At 32.2% G+C, this 12,520-nt stretch overlaps 1 long non-coding RNA gene across 1 annotated transcript; it reads left to right on the forward strand.

The window, feature by feature from the left end:
- The first annotated feature begins 378 nt into the window (after positions 1–378).
- On the forward strand, positions 379–2,367 carry LOC130054123 (uncharacterized). Its single transcript, XR_008802400.1, has 2 exons — positions 379–1,574; positions 1,902–2,367. It is a non-coding gene; the product is annotated as an uncharacterized LOC130054123 (long non-coding RNA).
- The last annotated feature ends 10,153 nt before the right edge of the window (positions 2,368–12,520 follow it).

Here is a 12,520-nt window from a genome sequence, read left to right on the forward strand (position 1 = left end):
CTATAATTACTTAACATTATCTATTATTACTTAACATTATCTATCGTTACATAACATTATCTACTATTACTTAACATTATCTATCATTACTTAACATAATCTATAATTACTTAACATTATCTATTACTTAACATTATCTATCATTACTTTAATACTATCTATTATTACTTAACATTGTCTATTATTGCATAACATTATTTATCATTACTTAACATTATCTTTCATTACTTAACATTATCCATCATATATTACTTAACATTATCTATTATTACTTAACATTATCTATTATTACTTAATATTAACATTACCTATCATTACATAACATTATCAATTATTACTTAATACTATCTATTATTACTTAACATTATATATCATTGCTTAATACTATCTATTATAACTTAACATTAACATTATCTATCATTACTTAACATATTTTATTGTTACTAAACATTATATATCTCTTTAGAGTTCAATTCAAATTAACTTCTACGGGTGCATGTATTATCTTTTTGAACTGGCCAATCAGGGTTGTTTTGTTTTTTTCCTTCTTCTTCAGAATTTCAGCAGGGGTTTTAATTTTTTTTTTCCAGATTATCTTCTACTAAATTTGTATTTTGATTAAATAAAGTAAATTTGAAAATTTTCAACTTCAAAATATTGTTGTACATATCCTCCACTTTTTATCTACACCAGATTTCTCTGGTGTAGCATTCCTCCTTAAGCATAGACTGACACTCAACAACTGCACTACATTTTTCCTATTTATTTTACAAAGATATTCCCCCCCCCCCCTCCACATCTCTATATTCAATAAAATGTGAACGAAAAATATTCCATTTGGTTGTATGTTGTAAAAGAAAACGGAAAAATTTAGATCCGGTGATCGGGTGCCTGTTCATGTAACATTTGATTTCTACAACTAAACCGGGAATTTCAGAGTTGATGCGATGGGCTGTTTGTTTGGTCACTCAATGAAAACACACGTCTCTACTCACTTTCGATCATTACGCATACATGTAATTGTAAAGAAAGGGTGACATCTGTCACGAGGTGGGGTAACAATTGTGGAAATATATATTTACATCGGACACAATCTAAGATGATCGATCAGGTACCGTTTAGGAAGTTCTATTTGTTTTAGTGTCTACAGAGTTTGTTCAATTACAGTTTTGTTCTCAATCTATATAGATATTGAGAACAAAATGGATAAGATGCCCCAATGGTTCAATGTTTTAAATCTTTAATCACTTTCGACTAGGCCTTGCAGCCGACCAGGTATCGTTTTCTAGGCTCGAGTATAGACAGTTTCGATATTTTGAATGATGATATCTATTCATGTAATAGAACAATGGTTGACATTTTATCTGTCAATACGATGCTTTAGATTTAAATTTAGATCAAATATGTCATTGTGAATAGAATATAGTTAAACTCAAATTTAAATTCATGATTTTTTTATCTCCTGGTACAAGAATATGATGTGAGCAGCATACGTTAGCTGAACATACGGCAGATTCATTCATTTTAGCCTTGACTTGGAGAAATGGCAATGAAATGTTCAAGACCTCAAATTTGTAAACTTTTGTTTTCTTCAAAACTAATAAATGCATAAACTGATAAATGGCCAACAAGTGATAAATTTATGTGGCTTGTGTCCACTTGTTATGTATCATCATGCCATCAGAGACATACATGCATGTACATAGCATGTTATATACATGTCTCTGATGACATCAACAGTTGGTGGTTTTTTTTTATATCAGAATGCATGTATATGTATTCAAAGTTATGTTAACTTGCAGAAATATTCATATGCATGCGTGTCCATCCAGTATAACTATTATTATCATTAACATGTAGTTATTAGTTTTTGTTGTTTTTCTCTTTGTATGCTTATATAGGTGCAAAATTGGAAGTATGAAGAAATCACAAGTTAGGGGCGAGAAGGGTTGTGTATGGACTGCATTCTATGTGTGGCGTTACCCAGGGCCCTTATGGCAACCTTCAGAAATATATGTGTATATTCTTTATATATATTTTTTGCCTATTGATACATAATATATTTGTTGTCCATTAATACAACTTATATTTTAGATGAATATAATTACATATATAAGGTTTCATACTCATCGCATACAGTTATGCATTTTTGTTCAGAATCTGACATGAATTTTTTTTTTAAAGACAGACAATATGTTGAGTATATACATGTACATCAAATGTATATTCTTTCACATTGTTGTTATATGCTAATAAATAATTTACTTTCCAAAAAAAAAAAAAAAAAAAAGAGGTTAGGGGCGAGATCAAATGTTCAACTGCCAAAAAAAAAACCAAACCCCAACAACTAATTAAATTCACATAGTGTTCATCAACACCCCTACCCCTTTAAAACTAAATATGATGAATGTTGAAACTAATCGATTACATGTAACAAGTAAAAACACACAAATATAAATAACACTCTGTATTATAATACCCTTTTTACTGTTTATTCACAAATGAAAGTGTACATTAAAATTATTTTAAAATATTCATTTTAAAAAAATGTAAATATTATTATGTGACTGGTTTTTAACAGTCGTTAGTCTTTTTCCCATTTTACAATCGGAACTCCTCGAATGTAATGCACATGTTTATATATCGATTAAACCATTGAGAATGCTAGTAAAATATTTCACAACGTTTGAATAGGTTTTAAAACAATGATGATGTTTCTCAGAATACATTGGGGAACTCGGTGCAGTGGCAAGGGGGACACTTACCCCCCCACCCCGTTACTACAGGAGCCCACATGGTTAGCTGTTCAGAGAAAAGTGCATCACAATGACACACTACTGGTACATACACAATTCTTTAAAGAAATTTCAATAGCCTGTACTCTTTACCTATAGTTTTATACTCATCTGTTCAACAATGACTTTATACTGCTCAGTAAGATAACAATGACACAGATTAAGATGTGTTATTGAACTACATCTTGCAAATTCGGTTTCAGTATTCTATGGATTTAAAACGAACCCTCTAAGTACACATGATTTTCAATGTCAGATCATTCTAGGGATTAGTACATGCATCTAGGATATATATAGCAAGAAAAAAATGTGTCTGGAGGAATGGAAGAAATTCACACAATGATTTCAATACATAATTATGCTAAAAATTAGTCTAAAACTTATGTCTTTACTATTACAAGTTATAGAATGTCATAGAATAGAATTATTTCTAATCCAGAGCCCCAACAGGGCATCAGATGTTACACACATAAGGGAACAAGCCACCCATGGGCCACATCGCTCACCTGAGTCACCTTGGCCCATATCTGAAGACTTTCCATATATATTTGCATGTAAAACCTTAGTCCCTATTGTGACCTCAACCTACCCTTGGAGACCATGTTTTTCACAAAGTTGAATCTGCACTATGTCAGAAAGCTTTCATGTAAATGTCAACTTCTTTGGCCCAATTGGTCTTGAGAAGATTTTTAAAGATTTTCCCTATATATTTGTATGTAAAACTTTGATCCCCTATTGTGACCCCATCATACCACCGGGGACAAACTTGAATTTGCGCTATGTCAGGAAGCTTTCATGTAAATTTCAGCTTTTCTAGCTCAGTGGTTCTTGAGAAGAAGATTTTTAAATGACCCCACCCTATTTTAGCATTTTAATGATGATCTCCCCTTTGAAAGGGACATGGCCCTTCATTTGAAAGCCCTTCACCCAAGGATGCTTTTGGTCAAGTTTGGTTGAAATTAGCACATTGGTTCTGAAGAAGAAATCAAAAATGTAAAAAGTTTACAGATAGACGACGGACAACAGGCAATCAGAAAACCTCACTTGAGCTGAAAAACCCAAAAGACAGAGTTAACATGAATTGAAACAGGACAAAATTACATTGGACAAGAAGGAAGGAGTCACTGCACCTCATATGCTTATAGTTCAAGTAAACAATTCACAACTATAGTAGATGACTCATAATAATCATGCAAACATTTTGCCACCTTGCTCTCTAGAAGTAAAGAAGTTTTTCAAAGATATAACGTATTTTCAATATATGACCAATTTGGCTCCACTTGGGGTCCTAAACCTAGGGTTTATAAATTTCACAATTTTGGTAGAGGGCTCATTTCTTACCACAATCATGCCCCCAGGGAGGCAGGGTCAATGGAATTCCCAATTTTTGTTCCCCTTTATCCATCTATACTTTATACCAAAATTGGTTAGAACTGGTTCAGGTGTTCAAAAGAAGAAGCTTCAAATGTTAAATGTTTATGACCAGTGAAGACATATAGCAAAAGGTCTCTTGAGCGATTCAAGTGACTCCGTAACGACAAAGCCAGAGTGATTACTCTAGGGTACCTGCCATGTGATGGGGACCTAATAGTACTTTAATTTTTATACCAATAAATATGAATAATAAGAATGAATACCAGTAGTTTACTTTATAATAATAATAATAAGTTTATTCACCAATCAAGGGCATGTACAGTTTAACTAGTAATTAATTATAACAATATAAATAAATAACAATCATTCAGATCTACTACTACTTTGCACACATCTATAATTATATATGAAATACTGATTTCAGACCGAATTTAAACTAACATAATGAAATATACAATAGAATAACCAAACTGCTTCACACATCTAAGGACAGTGCCAGTTTCAGAGACAGTGGATAATGATAATGTTGTGTGAATACATGTGAAGTTCTAATCAATATCAGTATAAGAGTTTAGTAAATACAGTATGCAAGTATAATACACATGTACATGCAGGATCCAGTTGTTCTAAATGTTTTATGTCTAAAGCAGGAAGGTTTAAATAATTATATAAATGAAAATAATTGTGCTATATGAATAAAAAAACAAACAATTTAAAAGGTTGAAGAAAGCATGATTTGTTGACTTGATTACAGGATGTACCAAGGGACAGTGCCTGTTAACAGTCTGGTTATAAATCATTTGCCAGACTATTGGTCTTGTACTCCCAGTAACCAAGACAGCTTACAAGTGTAATACACATGTACATGCAGGATCCAGTTGTTCTGAATGTTTTATATGATATTATTAAAAAAAAGAAATTTCTGCCGAATGTATTCTCCTTGATGTACTTTTCACTGAACATGTGCAACCTTTAACTCTGTCCATGCTGACTGGTATGCAATAGTAACAACTGTTTACTACATCTGTATAATGAATACATGTGTTAATCTTCTCAAAACATCCACTAATCTTGAGAAAATATTACGGTTTTATTTCACAAAACCCAACAAATTTCCTTGCAGGAGTTGATGCATCAATTTGGTACATATGTCGTCTTTTCAGGAACCTTATCTCTGTAAAGGAAATTTGGTCTTGTTAATTTTGTTTACAATTTTCATTTTAACAAATTCATAGTTAATGATATTAAACAATAAAACTAATTTTGCAAATATTGCAAATTCCATATGGCATGGTAGAGATAATATTTATGAGAACTTCATTGGCAATAATCAAGTTCATTACATTTTAATACGGTGTTTTAAATAAATTCCCTTTAAAGTGATTTAAATAGCTATTATTGATCTACAGAATTGACCAACTCTGTAATGTATATAAGTTATGTGATGCACAGAAATCTTGTGGTTTTCTACACCCTATCATAATTGAAAAGTGAGTCTGTATGAAAATCACAAGGCTACACAGCCCTACCAAGTTTCATGGTAAATGAATGATGACTATGTATGTCAGTTTGTCTCCCTGGGCCTCATCAGTCAGAGAAGAGATCAAACTGAGACACCAAAATTGTCAAGGATAATCTCTGATACCTTCCTGGTTTCCAATATGCATTTAAATGCATGTATGTTTTACAAGTTTTATTTTCACATTTCTCAAAATTCACATGTTTAAACATTAAAACATTCAAGAAACCAGGAAAGTTTCGGCCCATTTTGAACTGAAATTCTGCAGCAATGAAACAAATCACATTGACTTTTTGAAATCTTTTGGCATCACAGGAAGGTGGAACTACGTTAATAAAATACTAATAATCAACAAATAATCTGACTGTACTGTTGTCTGTCTAATCATGAATTCATTGACAATTCTGCAATGAGACACTGGCATAGAGCTGCCGGATAAGATCATCTGCCATTGTGAGTCTACTACTGGACTGACTTGGTGCCTGTTACAGTTGTCAATCAGTTAAAAAATTGAAATTTAATAGCACATACTGCTAGAATGGTCTCCTTGAAATCTTTGAAGCAATAAACATTTACATTGATAGACAGGCACTACACACATACCTACAATAAAACAAACTGAAAATGTTTAACTGGAAACAAACTGTTAGATGAAAACTGAACATGATTGAACTACAGAAAATGTTTTTCATATACCCTTCCCCATTGTCTATAGTCTATCTAAGAGTATGGTTGACATTATCCATACCTGTATTATGCATGACATTGAAAGGAATAGACATGCATGTATATCTGATAATAAAATGGAATACCCATCTTATTTATCATCTTTAAGGTAATTCCCCATACCATATCTTAGTATTGAAAAACCTACAGATTTCTATCAAAATTTGCATGTATTTTGTCAAGGATGCATAGTGACCAAATTCCCGAAGAAAAATATGTTTAGCGGCCTTTCTCAGAGTACAGCCACTTCTAAAAATAGAACACATCACCTTAAAACAAGCAGTGTTAACATACATACATTTTAAGGCACTGTCTTTATTTAAACGATAGAAATATGTTTCTTTCATGTGAATTGAAGAAAATGTATTGCATTTGACCGTTTTCAATAATTTTTCATCTAATGAACCATGTTCTTGTTTCCAAGGTGATAAAAATGCACGTGTAGTAGTCAAATTTTGACTAATCATAGCCTACCATATCCGGAAAATTGTGTTTTCAAAAACCTTCAGATTTCTTAAACATTTCAATATGTTTTACCTTTACACTCTAGCAATCATTTGACATAAGAAGTAGATAGGGTATCGGATAATTTGAGAGCCCAATGATCCCCTCTAGGTTAAAAACCTTGAAAAAACACATATTGGAAAATGGTGTCTAAAATTCCCATCTCTGCCAACATGTTCCGTTAATCATTTACATTACTAAATTACCATTTCAAGAAATATTACAGGTTTTTTTTAGAAAAGCAGTTTAAAACATTAAAGCTTCAAATAGCTAAAAACCACTTTCATTGATTGACGTAAGCTTTCGGAATCGGGCTTTAAGGTTGCTCCATCCTCATATGACTTATCAATATTAATAGTTAAAAGTGGAAATTTTTTATTAATTTCCACTCAATATAGTTTTATTCAATTAATTACCAAAGAAAATGTATATGTTACCACCTTTTTAAACATGTCAGAGAAACAAAACCAGAAGTATACATCAACATAAAAAAATCACACATTTTTGTTAAACAGAATAATAAAAATAGATAAAAACTTGTTGAAATGACAAAAGTTAAATATCAACAGTTTTAAAACACTGCTAATTCATAAATATGTATAGATTAATTGTGGATATTAGGGAAACCGATGTATAATAGACATCCAGTAGAGGAAATTCCAGCATAGGAGTTATTGCCCCTGACAACATTTTTAAAATCATAATTATTATCTCTGGAAAATATAAACTTTTTCAGTATTATTAGTTTACCAGATATACTATTATATCCAGTGAATAACATTCCTCAGAAAGATATATTTCTATCATGTGCAAAGTTTAATTTATTAAGATTTTTGCAAAAACCTATGACATCACATGAGGATCGATCAACCTTAAGTTAGAAAAATCCTAACTTTACTAACTATGGAGCTTACTAAATCCATAGCCTACGTCACATGAACACTGACATGACGTCACAATAGATGGAAAAATAAAATTATGTCGCCAGATCTAGTTGCAACAGTGATGTAGATCAGAATGATTTTTACATTTTTAATGCTCATTCCACTGGGGCCCGTCATGAATTGACCCTCTCTATTTTATATTTACACTTGTAAATATAGAATAGACGATGCCAAATTTTAATCAGACAAAAATTTCGTGACGAAAGCAATTTTTGTTGTGTACATGTAAATAAATATTTAAAATTTGCAAGGGGGGTTACGATGTCAGCATAGTTTTAGATTATGCATATGTACATATTTTATTTATATCATGACATCGATCCTATTCTGTCAGGTTTAAATAAATTATAGGGAAAACATAACAAAAATAGGTGACTGCAGTACATGTACTACACAAAAATTTGCATTTTGTTGAATAGGAGATTCGATATTTCTACCCATCATTAATGATCAGAAATCAAGATCAGACTACTCCTGTCCATGAAGTTAAAACTGCACTTTTTAGAGAGGTTTCTGACAGCTCTGCAAGTAATTCACTGTTATAGGGTTAATTCATCAAAAGAACACAAAATATAAAAACAGACTTTTGATATTCAATATATTTTCAGCAAAAAAAAAAATAAAAATCCCTACCGACCGACCCAGTATTTTTTATGACCCTCGGGTTATGACAAACCAACATTTTTTTAAATGTGGCCTCAGCTCAGGCTAATCTGACATTCCCCCAACAATAGTTTTATATATATATATATAAAGAAGTGATGGACCCAGTCATGTATATATATATAAAAGTGGAGGTAAATGGTCAGAGGAATCTCAGATTAAATAACCCAGGCCAAGAACTGATGACTGCACATATATATGTGTTACAAACTTGAAATTCATTTTTAAAAACTTACTTGAAGCCATGACTCAGATGTAAGATTTACAGACACTTGCATTAGCTCAATCCGAAGGAAACCATTGAGGGTAGGGATCCTCTGTTCTCTACAATAAGCATGATAAGACTGAAATACATTTTTCCACCTGCATATCTTTGGGAGAATATTCCTTATGTAAATATATTCATTGAAAATTGAAACTAGATGTCTCGCACACACGAGTATTCAAGAAAGGCGAAGACAATGAACAGTGATCAATCTCATAACTCCTATAAGCAATACAATATAGAAAGCTGGGCAAACACCGACCCCTGGATATACCAGAGGTGGGATCAGGTACATTTTGTATAAATATATAAGTGTGTGTGTGTTTGTATATATCATCCAGAGATAGGTATAAAAATATCTACACAAGTAGTAGTATAATAAAAAAAAATATCACAAAGCCGATTGAGTGTACTCAACTAGTTTCTTCGATTCTTCAGGAATATATGAATATTGTTTAGTGTACATGTTTAACAAAGCAATATTCAACATACTCCTGAAGAGTTGAAGAAATTAGTTGAGTATACTCTTTTGGCTTTGTGATATATTCATACATGTATCTCATACTGGATTTACCCTACTTAACATGTAATACCATATTCAAACATACAGACATGAAAATATATATAGGGAGGGGAACGAATATTCATTGTAATAGGCCAGAATTTTTAATTCCATCTGCTATCATTGAAGAAATGTAAAAATTCTGTTTGATCTTTATGTCTATTTGTAAGATAAGTTTTTTGTTGGTCTTTCACTCTTATAACTTTTGTGTGAAGTAGCTTGTTGTATAGGTATGTGCCTACAAATATACTTGTATACAAACTGTAGAACTTTCAACCAACCAACTCCAGCATTATAACTTTTCAAGTACCATCCACATTGTGTATATTCTTACAGGAACTGAGCACTGGTCAATGCATTCTTTTATCCCAAACACTAGTGACTACAGTAGAAAGCACTGTCACCTACAAAAAATGACACAAATTAAAATAAAATTTACTGATCAGCACAGTAATTTATGACAATATAGAACTTTAAGCTAGTTTAGACTAAATAAGATTGATTTCTAAGTGCAATGACATACCCAGAAAGTAGCATAATAATTTTTAAATATGTTTATTTCTTGAGCTTTTAAACCACAACATTGTTCTATAATTCATAACAATACTATGTAAGTATGTTGTTATAAGAATTTTCAGGATGAGAGAATTTCTTTTGTGTTGTGAACTGTCCACTATCCTGTGTGCATTGAAGCATGAATTAGTATGATGTGGAATGTGGAATCTGATTACTATTCCATTATTTTGTTGATCACCATTGATTCATATGTACTGTCTAGCTATACAGTATGCATGTAAATATATGTAGGCTATATATGTGGGTTTTTTTTGCATGCTTACCTTGTGATATTTTGTTTTGTCTGTGATAGTCGGTTTACGATACCACCAATTTATACTTAGAGTTAGAGCTGACCGACCTACAGCCTACTAATTCCCATATGTATGTGAAACTGCATTTAAAAGCAGTGTTTTAAGTCAGAAATGCTGTAGGATATCCATCTTGAAAGGGCATTTATGATCCGTTTGTTTAAAAATGTACTTTTAGTGAAATAAACCACTAACGAAATGATAAATATTACTTATTATCATGACTGTCAAACTTTGCGCCTTGTTGGATGCAGAAGGTGAAGGTCAGAATTAGCGCATGCGCAATAGCCTAGTCCTAAAGTTGCGAATAGGAATGTGCTACACGGGCAGATGAAAACAACCCATGGTCTCGCGCGGAAATGAGCGAAATGAAAGAGACGTATTCGGTAGTTAGTATTTATCCGGAATGCTAGTGCTCAATAGCGGCAATAAACAAACGAAGCGGATACGTTGAAGGAAAAACTCCTTTATTTCTTTCTTACCGTTATGTAGACCAGTGAAAATAATGAACAACGATTAATCGCATAAATCCCATGAAGAATAGAAAACTGAAAGTAGGGCAAACATTACCTGCAATAATGTAGCCCTCTCTGATTTTTTTTTTTTTTTTTTTTTTTTTTTTTTTTTTTTTTTTTAGGGAGAGGGCTACAACTCCTTAGGATCTCCGTAATGGTGCAAATGCGGGAGTGATTCACTCCCGCAACATTTGCGCTCATTCTAAACATTTCCTGACTTTCTTTACGTAAATAAAATGATATTCTATGTTTCTTAGTCAATATATAAATTTACAACCTGCAACTTAAGATTTGTGAGGCTCTATTCTACCGTTTTCAACAATTTCGATGAATTCCAATTTCTCGATTCATATTTGTGCGCCATGTTTGATGTACTGAAGTTTCAACTTCCGATTGTCAAGTCATTTGCATATGCCATATAAGGTAGTATTTACATCAATGGACAAGTATGGAGGCGAAAGCTATTTCGTCGGTATTGAAAAGGTTTGAATTTAATATCAAGTTAAAAACCGAATTGCAGAGTGTAAATTCTTTCTGCAACAATATGATTTCCCTTTCTTTGTCGAAGTGGCTCGAGTAACTACATTTTCGCGCTGATTGTCAATGTTTAGGTTTTTCATTAGATCCACCTACGAGATCTCGCGATAACAAGCATGGCGGAGCAGACGAAGAATTTTGCATGCTGTACATTATATTTAAAGAAAAACGCCTTTATTAGACATGCCCGAGCACAAAGTTGGTACTCCTTTTGGTGTAAACAACATTTAGGACTAATACATAGAGTTTATTATCGGTTATTCATAAAATTATTTTGCACCATTACGGAGATCCTATGGAATTGTAGCCCTATCCCGAAAACGTCAGAATTAAAAAATTGGATAGGGCTACATTATTGCAGCTAGGCAAACATAGATCCCTGGACATATCAGAGGTAAGTAGGGCTAATCTATGCATGAATGAAATGCAGAACTTACTATCTGAACCAAATTATCTTACTGGTTTCACAATCCCATTACATCGAAATGATCATTGTATACATTTGTACTTATTAATATTTCAAATGAACATATATTTAGACATACAATATCTAAACTTTGGAGTCCATGTACATCTCCACATTGGATAATAGGTTATGATATATGTGTGTGAAATCTTTTCCTATGGTATGCACATGTTAACACATTAGTTTAAATGATGATGTATATCTTATGACTATGGAAGAGATAATCTCAGCGAGATTCGTCGAGGCTGAATATTTGGACTGACGCCTCTTCCGAAGAGGCGTCAATCCAAATATCCAGCCTCGACGAATCTCGCTGAGATTATGGAAGAGAATGTGTTCAGAACAGAATATGTGTTTAGAAGAGTTGTTGCCCTTGAATGTAATTCATTATTTACATGGGGTTGAAAAATAATCCAGCACACAGTAGTACTAAATGCATTATGTTAAAATACATTTATGAATGGTATAAGTGATACTGTCAATTACTGATTAATACACTTTGTGAAATCATATTATTGTTATGTTTAATAAATTTCAAGGCTGCACCTTTGTACATTTTACAATATAATATTCTGCACTTTGGTATCAAATTCTCTTAACCTAATTTAAGAGTTACATTTTCATTAACAGCAAGTTAATTATGATATGCTATGTAGTTTGTCAAAAAGGCATTAGCTGTGAAAGTGATGGCAACCTTTTTATTCAAAATCTCTCATTAAGAATATATATTAATGCCTAATAATAATATTTATTTTGTACAAAAACATGAGAAACCTAATAAAAC

This window comes from Ostrea edulis, chromosome 4 (genome assembly GCF_947568905.1).
Source record: "Ostrea edulis chromosome 4, xbOstEdul1.1, whole genome shotgun sequence".
NCBI classification, from domain to species: domain Eukaryota; kingdom Metazoa; phylum Mollusca; class Bivalvia; order Ostreida; family Ostreidae; genus Ostrea; species Ostrea edulis.